Source organism: Hyla sarda, chromosome 1 (genome assembly GCF_029499605.1).
Source record: "Hyla sarda isolate aHylSar1 chromosome 1, aHylSar1.hap1, whole genome shotgun sequence".
Classification (NCBI taxonomy): Eukaryota; Metazoa; Chordata; class Amphibia; order Anura; family Hylidae; genus Hyla; species Hyla sarda.
In genome coordinates this window covers 255,075,326-255,089,981 of record NC_079189.1, presented here as the reverse complement: position 1 = coordinate 255,089,981, position 14,656 = coordinate 255,075,326, and the positions used below count along the sequence as shown (strand labels likewise).

Sequence of the window (14,656 nt, the reverse complement as noted above, 5' to 3'; positions counted from 1 at the left end):
AACATTTGGCTTAAGCTAAACACTGATGCTTGTTTGTATCATAAAATATAGCCAACAGTCTGCAGATAACAGACGCAAACCAAAGGCAGAAGCTGAACTGCTGACGTTTCTTTAGTTGTTGGATGTAGTCTTTCATGTCAAACAGCTCTGTATCCAGTTAATGGAAACCCAGACTACAACACAGATCCCAGCAGATATTGTATTATCATTTGAGCTTATAAATTTGTTGTCCAGAAATACAATCTTAACAGGGCAACTATTAATAGAAATAGCCATTTTAAATCCCTTATACATGGACAGCTTTACTCAGCTTATTTAGTCTTACAAAGTAAAACAGATCATGACAGCTAAAATTTTTCATCTGTTTCAGATAGAAATGAATAGGATGTGTTGTCTGATCCACTATAATCCAAGATTTTATAACAAATAAAAGATAGAAGAAAATTACTTTTGTATTTACTATTTGCAGTAAGTTTTAAAGCTAGATAAAAACTGGGGACAGATGCCAAAAAAGGCATTCGATAGAGTGGCATGGGTCTATATGGTTAAGTTTCATTTCCCTTCTCAATTCATTAAAGCTATTTTTTCTCTATTCTTATTCAGGAGCTAGGATTAAGATAAATGGTGCATTCAAACCTTCCATACACACCTCTCTCCCCCGCTCTTTATATTTTAGTAATGGAGTCCTTCTTACAAGTGCTAAGGCAGGGTAAGTTGATTAAAGTGGAAGAGAGAAAAATCCAGTTCCTGGTGAAGAGGAATCCACTAACACTTAACGTTTATTCGTGCAGATAAAAAAAATGGTTGCCACATTGGCAAGTGACATGTCACTCATAAAAACAAGAGTAAAACTCTGACGCGTTTCGAATAGGTGCTCTTAGTCATGGCACTAATTCCATGTCGTACGGGGGTTTAGATACCTACTGAGCAATGTCAGGAACCCACTGCAAACAAACCTCCCCGCCTCCAAAGACAGGAAGTGAGGTTTGGGGCTGGGAACTGACCAAGTGAAGGCCGAACAGGTGAAGGATAATTTAGATTCACAAAAGAGTTAATTAACTTGTTCCTAGCCATGTGTATAAAAATATACAGGATAACTTATTCATACACTGATAGTTGAAGCCAAAATTATGTATATTAACCCCTTAAGGACACATGACGTTCTCATACGTCTCCATTTCCGAGTCCTTAAGGACACATGACGTATGAGAACGTCATGTGTTTTACCGGCCCCCCGCAACCATCTGGAGCGGAGCCGGTCCCCGATGCCTGCTGAAATCGTTCAGCAGGCATCGGGGCATATCGCCCAGGGGGGTCATTATGACCCCCCATGTCGGCGATGGCCGCAGATCGCTGGACAATTCAGTCCAGCGATCTGCGGCGGATTCCGGGTCAATCGGGTCTCCAGTGACCCGGAATTATTGGCTGATCGGGGCCGTCAGAGACGGCCCCGATCAGCCAGAGCCAGCAGGGGTGAGGTGGCACTGGTGCCACCTCACGATCGCCCTGATTCGTCGGCCGGATTACCGGCCGACCAATCAGGGCGCCTGCTGCGGGTGTCACTCCCGCAACCCGCTCCGCCCCTCTTCCGGAGGACGTGAGCGGGTGCGGGAAGATGACCCCGGGTGCTGGGGACCCCGATCCCCGGCGTCCCTGTTGGGATCGGGGCCCCAGGAGCAGCGGCGGCGGCGGAGACGACGAGGGACTGACCTGTGCTGCTGGATCGTTGGAGGTGAGTGACAGCCTCCTGCCGTTGCTTAGCAACAGCTCCCAGCATGCAAAAAGGGCATGCTGGGAGCTGTAGTTATGCAACAGCAGGAGGTAGACCACCACAACTCCCAGCATGCCCTTATGGGCATGCTGGGACTTGTAGTTTTGCAACAGCTGGAGGCACATTCTTTCTATGGAAAAGTGTACCTTCAGCTGTTGTGTAACTACAACTCCCAGCTTGCACAATCAGCTAAAGTGCATGCTGGGAGTTGTAGTGGTGCATCTGGTGGTTGCATAACTACAACTCCCAGCATGCCCGTTGGCTGTCGGTGACTGCTGAGAGTTGTAGTTTTGCAACAGCTGAAGGCACACTGAGTTAAGTAGCAAACCAGTGTGTCTCCAGCTGTTGCATAACTACAATCCCCAGCATCCCCAGCCAATGTAGTATGCCTCCAGCTGTTGCATAACTACAACACCCAGCATGCCCTTCCGCTGTCCGTACATGCTGGGGGTTGTAGCTTTTGCAACAGCTGAAGGCACACTGGTTGCAAAACACTGAGTTTGTTACCAAACTCGGTGTTTCACAACCAGTGTGCCTCCAGCTGTTGCAAAACTACAACTCCCAGCATGCACTGATAGACCGTACATGCTGGGAGTTGTAGTTTTGCAACAGCTGGATGCTCCCCCCCCCCCCCCCCCCCAATGTGAATGTACAGGGTACACTCACATGGGCGGAGGATTACAGTAAGTATCCGGCTGCAAGTTTGAGGTAAGGCAAAATTCCTGCCGCAGCTCAAACTGCCAGCGAGAAACTACTGTGAACCCCCCGCCCGTGCGACTGTACCCTAAAAACACTACACTAACACACAATAAAATAAAAAGTAAAAAACACTACATATCCACATACCCCTACACAGCCCCCCTCCCCTCCCCAATAAAAATGAAAAACGTCTGGTACGCCACTGTTTCCAAAACGGAGCCTCCAGCTGTTGCAAAACAACTACTCCCAGTATTGCCAGATAGCCATTGACTGTCCAGGCATGCTGGGAGTTTTACAACAGCTGGAGGCACCCTGTTTGGGAATCACTGGCGTAGAATACCCCTATGTCCACCCCTATGCAAGTCCCTAATTTAGGCCTCAAATGCGCATGGCGCTCTCACTTTGGAGCCCTGTCGTATTTCAAGGCAACAGTTTAGGGCCACATATGGGGTATCGCCGTACTCGGGAGAAATTGGGCTTCAAATTTTGGGGGGTATTTTCTGCTATTACCCTTTTAAAAAATGTAAAATTTTTGGGAAAACAAGCATTTTAGGTAAAAAAAATATATATTTTTTTACATATGCAAAAGTCGTGAAACACCTGTAATGTATTAAGGTTCAAATTACCCCTTGTTACGTTCCCCGAGGGGTCTAGTTTCCAAAATGGTATGCCATGTGTTTTTTTTTTGCTGTTCTGGCACCATAGGGGCTTCCTAAATGCGGCATGCCCCCAGAGCAAAATTTGCTTTCAAAAAGCCAAATGTTACTCCTTCTCTTCTGAGACCTGTAGTGCGCCAGCAGAGCACTTTTCACCCCCATATGGGGTGTTTTCTGAATCGGGAGAAATTGGGCTTCAAATTTTGGGGGGTATTTTCCGCTATTACCCTTTTTAAAAATGTAAACATTTTGGGAAAACAAGCATTTTAGGTAAAAAAAAAATCTTTTTTTTTACATATGCAAAAGTTGTGAAACACCTGTAGGGCATTAAGGTTCACGTTATCCCTTGTTACGTTCCCCGAGGGGTCTAGTTTCCAAAATGGTATGCCATGTGTTTTTTTTTTGCTGTTCTGGCACCATAGGGGCTTCCTAAATGCGGCATGCCCCCAGAGCAAAATTTGCTTTCAAAAAGCCAAATGTGACTCCTTCTCTTCTGAGACCTGTAGTGCACCAGCAGAGCACTTTTCACCCCCATGCGAGGTGTTTTCTGTATCGGGAGAAATTGGGCTTCAAATTATGGGGGGTATTTTCTGCTATTACCCTTTTAAAAAATGTAACATTTTTGGGAAACCAAGCATTTTAGGTAAAAAAAATATATATTTTTTTTACATATGCAAAAGTCGTGAATCACCTGTAGGGTATTAAGGTTCACTTTACCCCTTGTTACGTTCCCTGAGGGGTCTAGTTTCCAAAATGGTATGCCATGTGTTTTTTTTTTGCTGTCCTGGCACCGTAGGGGCTTCCTAAATGCGGCATGCCCCCCAAAAACCATTTGTCGCTCCTTCCCTTCTGAGCCCTCTACTGCGCCCGCCGAACAATTAACATAGACATATGAGGTATGTGCTTACTCGAGAGAAATTGGGTTTCAAATACAAGTAAAAATTTTCTCCTTTTTACCCCTTGCAAAAATTCAAAAATTGGGTCTACAAGAACATGCGAGTGTAAAAAATGAAGATTTTGAATTTTCTCCTTCACTTTGCTGCTATTCCTGTGAAACACCTAAAGGGTTAATACACTTACTGAATGTTTTTTTGAATACTTTAGGGGGTGTAGTTTTTATAGTGGGGTCTTTTATGGGGTATTTCTAATATGAAGACCCTTCAAATCCACTTCAAAACTGAACTGGTCCCTGAAAAATAGTGAGTTTGAAAATTTTGTGAAAAATTTCAAAATTGCTACTGAACTTTGAAGCCCTCTGGTGTCTTCCAAAAGTAAAAACTCATAAATTTTATGATGCAAACATAAAGTAGACATATTGTATATGTGAACCCCCAAAAAAATATATTTTGAATATCCATTTTCCTTACAAGCAGAGAGCTTCAAAGTTAGAAAAATGCTAAATTTTCATTTTTTTCATCAAATTTTGGGATTTTTCACCAAGAAAGGATGCAAGTTACCATAAAATTTTACCACTAAGTTAAAGTACAATATGTCACGAAAAAACAATCTCGGAATCAGAATGATAACTAAAAGCATTCCAGAGTTATTAATGTTTAAAGTGACAGTGGTCAGAATTGCAAAAAACGCTCCGGTCCTTAAGGTATAAAATGGCCTGGTCCTTAAGGGGTTAAAGTTAGCAGAAACACGACATCTAAACAAGATTTTTTTTTGTTTTGTTTTTAAATCATCCTGGCATCGGCTGGAGAGGGGAGGTGATGAAAGCGTGTGCAGGTAAGAGGGGGTGATGTGGAGGAGGTGAGAAGGGGGGTTGCACAGGTGAGAGGGGGGGTGATGATGTGGAAGAGGTGAGAGGGGGGTTGCGCAGGTGAGAGGGGGGTGATGATGTGGAAGAGGTGGGGGGGTTGTTGATGTGGAAGAGGGGGGTGATGATGTGGAAGAGGGGGGGGGTGATGATGTGGAAGAGTGGGGGTGATGATGTGGAAAAGGGGGGTGATGATGTGGAAGAGGCGGGGTGATGATGTGGAAGAGGGGGGGTGATGATGTGGAAGAGGTGAGAGGGGGTGATGATGTGGATGAGGTGAGTGGGGGGGGGGTGATGATGTGGAAGAGGTGAGAGGGGGGGTGATGATGTGGAAGAGGGGGTGATGATGTGGAAGAGGTGAGGGGGGGTGATGATGTGGATGAGGTGAGAGGGGAGTGATGATGTGGAAGAGGGGGGGGCGTGATGATGTGGAAGAGGTGAGAGGGGGGTAATGATGTGGAAGAGGGGGGTGATGATGTGGAAGGGGGGGTGATGATTTGGAAGAGGTGAGAGGGGGGGTGATGATGTGGAAGAGGTGAGAGGGGGTGATGATGTGGAAGAGGTGAGAGGGGGGTGATGATGTGGAAGAGGTGAGAGGGGGTGATGATGTGGAAGAGGTGAGAAGGGGGGTGATGATGTGGAGGAAATGTGGGGTGTATGTGCAGGTGAGGGGCGGGTGATGATGTGGAGGAGCACTGGTTACTTCCCTATATGGTTACCTACCCAATTACCTGGAAGAGGTGAGAGGGGGGGTGATGATGTGGATGAGGTGAGAGGGGGGTGATGATGTGGAAGAGGGGGGGTGATGATGTGGAAGAGGTGAGAGGGGGCGATGATGTGGAAGAGGGGGGGTAATGATGTGGAAGAAGGGGGTGATGATGTGGAAGAGGTGATAGGGGGGTGATGATGTGGAAGAGGGGGGGGTAATGATGTGGAGGAAATGGGGGGTGTATGTGCAGGGGCGGGTGATGATGTGGAGGAGCACTGGTTACTTCCCTATATGGTTACCTACCCAATTACCTGCTTGGCTACTTCCATACCTGGCAACCTACCTAGTTACCTCTCTGGCTATTTCTCTACCTGGCAACCTACCTAGTTACCTGCCTAGCTACTTCCCTACCTGGCAACCTACCTAGTCACCTGCCTGGCTATTTCCCTACCTGGTAACCTACCTAGTTACCTGCCAGGCTATTTCCCTACCTTAAACCTACCTAATTACCTGCCTGTCCACTTCAGTGCCTAGCTTCCAACCTTATTACTTTCCTGGCTACCTACCCACCTTCTTAGCCTCCTGGCCACCTACCTACATAGCTACTTACCTACATAGCAACATAATTACCTATCTAGCTACCCAGCTACCTACCTACATACATAGCTACCCACTTACCTACCTGGCTACCTACTTAGCTACCTAACTATGAACCTCCATATCTACATAGCTACCTACCTACCTAATTGGCTGCCTAACCAACCTAGCTAGCTACCTATATCCAAGGAAAATCGCAGCACACCAAAGTATAAAGTGCAATTTAGTGGAGTTTATTCCATTCCAAACAGTGTTAAAGAGCAGGCTACAATTCGTTGCTTCTAGTGCTTGACAAAGGCGAAGACAGGTCGCTGAAACGCAGCCTGCTCTGTAACACTGTTTGGAATGGAATAAACTCCACTGAATTCTGCACTTCTGGGGACTTCATTGGAAAAATGCAAAAACTAAGATGTTTGCCTTGCAGATGCTACAGTGATGGGTTTTGGCTGGACGAAGTCGTCATGTCTGTCTGAGCCAGATGGAGAACAGAAGGAAAGAGGATGACGCCGACCATAAAAGATGTGAATTGTGAGTCAGTAAATGTAACTGGATTTTATTGCACAACACAACTGGGGTCTGATCCTGCGGTCTGTATTATGGAGGGATCTGATTCTGGGATATGTATTATGGTGGGTGGTGATTCTGGGGTCTGAATTATGGTGGGTGGTGATTCTAGCGTCTGTATTATGGTGGGGTCTGATTCAGGGGTCTGTAATATGGTGGGTGGTGATTCTGGGGTCTGTATTGTGGTGGGGTCTGATTCTGGGGTCTGTATTATGGTGGGTGGTGATTCTGGGGTCTGTATTGTGGTGAGGACTGATTCTGGGGTCTGTACTATGGTGGGTGGTGATTCTGGGGTCTGTACTATGGTGGGTGGTGATTCTGGGGTCTGTATTATGGTGGGTGGTGATTCTGGGGTCTGTATTATACAGGTCTGAATTAAAATGGTTGTTCTCACTGTAAGGTCCTTACAGCGAAAACAATATATAGGGACAATTCTGTAAAAAAAATCCACCCTGTGACAAGCCACACCCCCACAAACCACACCCGTAGCAAGCCACACCCATAGCAAGCCACACCCACAACAAGCCACACCCATGTTGCCGACACACCAAGCGTCTTTGAAACAAATTTGGGCACAGCACTACCAAAAGCCGGTGCCGCTCTGGGGGAATTTGCAGCTGCACCGCCGCCGCAAGGGAGCACTGCTTCTTTTTCTTCTCCCTCTCACCTCGCAGATGATTATTTTGATGTGGCTGAGTGGCGCCAGGGTCACGTGCGCGCAACCCATGCTTTCTGGCTGTCGGACTCGGCGGACAGAAAGAGAAGGAGCGGGAGCAGGGACGTGCACAGACATTTTGGAGGGCAGGGGCTCAAGCATAAAAAGAGGGCACTTTTCATCATTTAAAAAACGTCTGCCAGACTTAATGGGCAGATGTGCTGCGGCCCAGGGACACAGTGGACTCCTGCGGGGCCTCCTCAACATTCCTATGCCCATAAAAGTTGGTGTTTTTGTAAAGTCAAGAACAGTTTCTCTGAGGTCTGCCATGTGTATATACACTTTGGCTGTGCTGCCAGTCTTATTTACAGAAAACATGTGACAGCTGCCCTATAATATACTGCATTATAGAGGAGATTTATCAAACCTGTGCAGAGAAAGAGCCGTCGCCCATAGCAACCAATCAGATCGTTTTGCAGAAGGATTTTCCTCTGCAAAGGTTTTAATAAATCTCTTCCTATATGCCCTGGTCTGACCTCTATATGACAGAACCCATCCCCAATCACCCATCACCAATCACCCACCACCCATCCCCAATCACCCATCACCAATCACCCAGCACCCATCACCCATCCCCCAGCACCAATTACCCAGCACCCAGCACCCATCACACATCACCAATCACCAATCACCCAGCACCCATCACCCATCACCCATCCCCAATCACCCATCCTCAATTACCCAGCACCAATCACCCAGCACCAATCACCCATCCCCCAGCACCCATCCCCAATAACCCAGCACCCACCTTATGCAGGAATCTCCACACAGCTCTGGTTCTTACACTGAAGAGATGGACACCACACTAATATATACTTACATTCTACAATATACTAGAGTTGGCAAAAAAAAGAATGATAAATATACAAAGACGGCCAGGCATAGCACAGCATACAGGATGGAGGCAGGGAAGCTCCGCCTCCATTGATCACAAGACTGACTTCGCATACTAGCAATGTGGGGCAATACCTAGAAAGCGGAAAGACCAATTTTTGTATACATGCACTGTAACCTAGTGTATTGGGTTTAGTGCGAGTAAACAGCCTGTCAGTTTCCCTTTAATTATATACCATACCCCCTTTATTCCCTATATACTGTGCCACCATTCATCTATTAATTCCCTATATACTGTGCCACCATTAATGAACTATATACTGTGCCACCATTCATCTATTATTTCCCTATATACTGTGCCACCAAGAATGAACTATATACTGTGCCACCATTCATCTATTAATTCCCTATATACTGTGCCACCATTAATGAACTATATACTGTGCCACCATTAATGAACTATATACTGTGCCACCATTAATGAACTATATACTGTGCCACCATTAATGAACTATATACTGTGCCACCATTCATCTATTAATTCCCTATATACTGTGCCACCATTAATGAACTATATACTGTGCCACCATTCATCTATTAATTCCCTATATACTGTGCCACCATTCATCTATTAATTCCCTATATACTGTGCCACCATTAATGAGATATATACTGTGCCACTATTATTTAACTATTCTGTGCCACCACTAAGGCTGCGTTCACACGTGCGTATTTTCTGCTGCAGATTTGCTTTAGCAGATTTCTCTTCCCATTGTCAATGAGAAGCAAAATCTGCAGCAAAAATAGGCACATGTGAACGCACCCTAAGGATCTATACACAGTGCCAGCATACATAAAAATATAATGTTCCAATATAATGAAATATATACTGTGCTTCCATAAATTCCCTATATACTGTGCTTACATTCCTCCAATAATTCCCTAATAATGTGCTTCATACAATACATACAAGCACATAACATAAAGGCACATACAGTACATAGGTAATATACACACATACAGTACATAGGTAATATACACACATACAGTACATAGGTAATATACACACATACAGTACATAGGTAATATACACACATACAATGAGACACTTTGACACATATATACAGGTACAAATATACATATAGAAACATAAATACACAGACACACATATAACATGGAATATATACTAAAAGATATAGCCAATAAGCACATCATACATATAGGTACACACATACAATCACTCACAGATATATACACACATACATAGATTCACTTGCTCATATATATATATATATATATATATATATATATATACACACATACATACACACACACACATACACATACATACATACATACACACATACATATATACACACACACATACATATATACATACACACATACAAAGATTCACTTGCTCACATATACTGTATAGGCATATACATAGAGACACACACATATGTATACATACACACACATACATATATACACACATACATACATACATACACACACACATACATGTATATATATATATATATATATATATATACAGTACACACATACATACATACACACATACATATATACATACATACACATACATACACACATATATACATACATACATATATACATACACACATACACACATACATACACACATACATACATACATACACACATATATACATACATACATACATACATATAAATATACATACACACACACTGACATACACTCACTCACATATATTTAGTTACTTACAGTAAGGCCCCAGCCATCCCTCTCTGCACATACATAGAGATAGACACACACACACACACATATATATACACATAGCACACACACATATACACACATACACACACACTGACATACAGTCACTCACATATATTTACAGTTACTTACAGTAAGGGCTGCACAGGCTGAAGTCTGTGTCCGGACATGCTGTGGGCGGGGCTTCTCTCTGCCTCCGCTGCTCCTATCTCCTCCTCGTGGAGAGAAGCTTAGCCATGGCAGATAATGACAGGGTAAGTGGCGCCCCCTTGCTGCAGGGAGGGCACAGCACCCTCCAGTAAACCACATACAACTCCCCAGCAACGGATCCTTTTTACTTCACCTGTCACCCTGAGTCTGTAGCTCCTTTTGTGAGGGCACTACAGGGGCAGGTGAGGAAAAGGGCAGGGGCTCCAGCCCCCTTTTACCCCTATGTGTGCACGTCTCTGAGCGGGAGTGCACATTGCGGACGGCAAAGAGACAGAGTGTAAGCAGTGAGAAGAAGTTAGGACCTGAAGAGCAAGCCACAGCAAGAGCAGTAATTAAAGTAAGGGGAACTGAGCAAGGAAAGGGGAGTAGAGTGAGAAGAGCCAAGAGCAGTTAGGACAGTTAGGAGCAGTTAGGAAGAGCAAGTAAGGGGGGCTGAGCAAATAAGGGGGGCTGACAAAATAACTTAAGGGGGGGCTTAACAAATAAGGTGGGAGGTTGAGCAAATAAGGGGGCAGAGCTAATAAGGGGGGCTGAGCAAGTACGGTAAGGGAAAGCTGAGCAAGTAAGGGGGGCTGAGCTAATAAATGGGGACTAAGCAAATAACTTAAGGAGGGCTGAGCTAACAAGGGGGAATGAGCAAGTAAGTTAAGGAGGAGTTGAGCAAGTAAAGGGAGATGAACAAATAAGGAAGGGAGGCTGAGCAAATAAGGGAGGGAGGCTGAGCAAATAAGGGAGGGAGGCTAAGCAAGTAAGGTAAGGGGGAGCTGAGCAAGTAAGGGGGGCTGAGCAAATAAGGGAAGCTGTAAGAGGGGAATGAGCAAATAGGGGGGCTGAGCTAATAAGAGGGGGCTGAGCAAATAAGAGGGGGCTGAGCAAATAAGGGGGCAAGGCTGAGCAAATAAGGGGATGAGCAAGTAAGGTAAGGGGGAGCTGGGCAAGTAAAGGGAGATGAACAAATAAGGGAGGGAGGCTGAGCAAATAAGGGAGGGAGGCTGAGCAAATAAGGGAGGGAGGCTGAGCAAGTAAGGTAAGGGGGAGCTGAGCAAGTAAGGGGGAAGCTGTAAGAGGGGTATGAGCAAATAAGGGGATGAGCAAGTAAGGTAAGGGGGAGCTGAACAAGTAAGGAGGGCTGAGCTAATAAGGGGGGACTGAGCAAATAAGGAGGCTTAGCTAATAGGTAGGGGGGCTGGGCAAGGAAGGGGGAGCAGAGAGAAAAGCAAGTAAGGAGGAGCAGAGGAAGTAAGGGGGGACTGAGCAAGTAAGGGGGGGTTGAGCAAATAGGGGAGGCTGAGCAATTAAGGGGGCTGAGCTAATAGGGGGGCTGATCAAATAAGGGGGTGCTTAGCAAGTAAGGGGGGGTTGAGTAAACAAGGGAGGCTGAGCAAGTAAGGAGCAGCAGGGGGCTGAGCAAGTAAGGAGGAGCAGAGCAAGTAAAGTTGGGATGAGCAAGTAAGGAGGGGGCTAAGCAAGTAAGGGGGAGCAGAGCAAGTAGAGGGGGGCAGAGAGCAGAGCAAGTAAGGGGGACCTGAGCAAGAAAGGTCTTCCGTGCTACACACATATTATGAATACCGGCCTATAGAGACCACAATTCAGGACCTGTCACGGGGAGTTGCGCAGCATTCGGGACAAAATAAGGAAGTTCTGTGTGACCTACGGCTACAATAATAGAACGAAAGAAGTCAGGTAAGATGTTCAAACTTCATGTTTGTATAACGCATCTTGCACGATTCTGAAAAAAACTTGACAGTACCATATAATATACCATATATATAACATACCATATAATATATACTATATATGTGTATAACTAGATGATATAGATGTCTTAACGGACAAGAAAAGTGCACGTATAAATGATAAAATGTGAAACCATATATATGCATTATGCAACAATATTCTGACTTGCCATCGGCAGTCCAAAAGTTCGGTGTTAACTAACGGTGTTAAAAATATCTTTTTTTTTTCCTCAATGGTGCAAGATGCGTTATACAAATAAGAATTATGAACATCTTACCTGACACCCTGTGTTTCATTGCTGAAGCTGTAGTTAACACAGAACTTTTGGACATATTGGGGGGCATTTACTAATCTTTTACTATGTAGTCTGGTTTTTACCCTGTTTTTTTCTACTTCATTTTTGACTATGTGCGACAAATTTACTAAATTGCTGCACGGCATTAATAAATTTGGCACACATAGGCAAAAGTGGGAAATTTACTTCATGTAGTAGAAAAAATAGTCTGTTCCTTTTTCCTGCTGTCTGAATAGGTTTGGCTGCTGGTTTCCTTCTGGATCTTTTGTTTTTGAGTTTTTTTTAGCTTTTTCACCACATCTAAATAATTCAATAACTACAGTGGTCCCTCAAGTTACAATATTAATTGGTTCCAGGAAAACCATTGTAAGTTGAAACCATTGTATGTTGAGACCATAACTCTATGGAAACAGGGTAATTGGTTCTAAAGGCACCAAAATGTCATCCAAAAATAGGAAAAAGTGACAAAGAAAAATAAGTAGATAACTGATATAGATAAAGCAAATCCTTACATATAAAAGTAAGAAAGATCTGCTGGGAGCTGTAACTCACTGTCTATGTCAGTGTTTCCCAAGCAGGGAGCCTCCAGCTGTTGCAAAACTATAACTCCCAGCATGCCTGGACAGCCAAAGGCTGTCCGGGCATGCTGGGAGTTGTAGTTTTGCAAAAAATGGGGCCACCCTGCTTGGCAAACACTGGTCTATGTAGAGGACAGGAGCTTCTTCAGGGGTCCTGTACAGTACAGGCAATGTCCAAAACAAGTAATGGAGTTGCCCTCACCTGGTGTCCAAAAGAGCAGCTAACCCTGATACAGGTAAAGTGTACAGAACATGTAATACCAGTCAGTGCATACACTTCAGTAATACAGGGGTTTTACCAGTGAATGCCCATTTTGATTGGTTGGTTCTTCCAGCCATTGACACGTTTTACAGATCTGGACTGTCTGTAGCATTGTATGTTGAGTCTGGTTTCAACTTACGATGGTCCAGAAAAGACCATTGTATGTTGAAACTATTGTATGTTGAGGCCATTGTAAGTTGAGGGATCACTGTAAATTGTAGTCATGGCTCAGAAGTGGTAAACGGCGTTTAGTGTGTGTGTGTGTGTGTGTGTGTGTTTATTACATTTTTTAACACAGTTTTTTTCTCCCTAAATGTACTTACACTTTTTTTTTTTTTGGTTACTTCTTCTACAGATCTGTGTATCCTGTGGACTCCTTCGGATTCGGTGGACTACTTCGATGACCAGCGTTTTTCTTTGCTTGATGTTAATAAAATGGTTAACGAGGGCTTGTGGGGGAGTGTTTTTTGTAATAAATTTTTTTTAAAACCTGTTGTGTTTTATTTTTATTTTACTTTACTAGACAGGCTTAGTAGTGGAAGCTGTCTTATAGACTGAGTCCATTACTAAACCGGGCTTAGCGTTAGCCACAAAAACAGCTAGCGCTAACCCCCAATTATTACCCCGGTAACCAACACCACAGGGGTGCCGGGAAGAGCCGGTACCAACAGGCCCGGAGCGTCAAAAATGGCGCTCCTGGGCCTAGGCGGTAACAGGCTGCCGTTATTTAGGTTGGGGAGGGCCAGTAACAATGGTCCTCGCCCACCCTGGTAACGTCAGGCTCTTACTGTTTGGTTGGTATTTGGTTGAGAATAAAAATAGGGGGACCCTATGCGTTTTTTTAATATATTTAATTATTTATTTAAAAAAAAAAAACGCATAGGGTCCCCCCTATTTTCATTCTCAGCCAAATACCAACCAAACAGTAACAGCCTGACGTTCCCAGGGTGGGCGAGGACCATTGTTACTGGCCCTCCCCAGCCTAAATAACGCCAGCCTGTTACCGCCTAGGCCCAGGAGCGCCATTTTTGACGCTCCAGGCCTGTTGGTACCGGCTCTTCCCGGCACCCCTGTGGCGTTGGGTACCGGGGTAATAATAGGGGGTTAGCGCTAGCTGTTTTTGTGGCTAGCGCTAAGCCCAGGTTAGTAATGGACTCTGTCTATAAGACAGCTTCCACTACTAAGCCTGTCTAGTAAAGTAAGAAAAAAACACAACAGGTTTTAAAAAATTTTTATTACAAAAAACACTCCCCCACAAGCCCTCGTTAACCATTTTATTAAAATCAAACAAAGAAAAACGCTGGTCATCGAAGTAGTCCACCGAATCCGAAGGAGTCCACAGGATAAACGGATCTGAAATGAGAAGAAAACAAAAAAAATGGGTTAGTACATTTATTATCACCTGCTCACACATCTCCCGCCCCGCACGACTACAACTGCCAGCATGCCCTTACAGTAAGGACATGCTGGGAGTTGTAGTTGTG

General features: G+C 44.6%; 1 protein-coding gene across 1 annotated transcript in view; it reads right to left on the bottom strand.

The window, feature by feature from the left end:
- The window catches only part of TBXA2R (thromboxane A2 receptor), a 204,977-nt gene extending 194,269 nt beyond the window's left edge, over window positions 1-10,708 (bottom strand). The window contains exon 1 of the mRNA XM_056571039.1: window positions 10,223-10,708. The gene's annotated coding sequence lies outside the window, so the exon portion shown is untranslated. The remainder of the gene's footprint in view (window positions 1-10,222) is intronic.
- Between the last annotated feature and the right edge of the window lie 3,948 nt (window positions 10,709-14,656).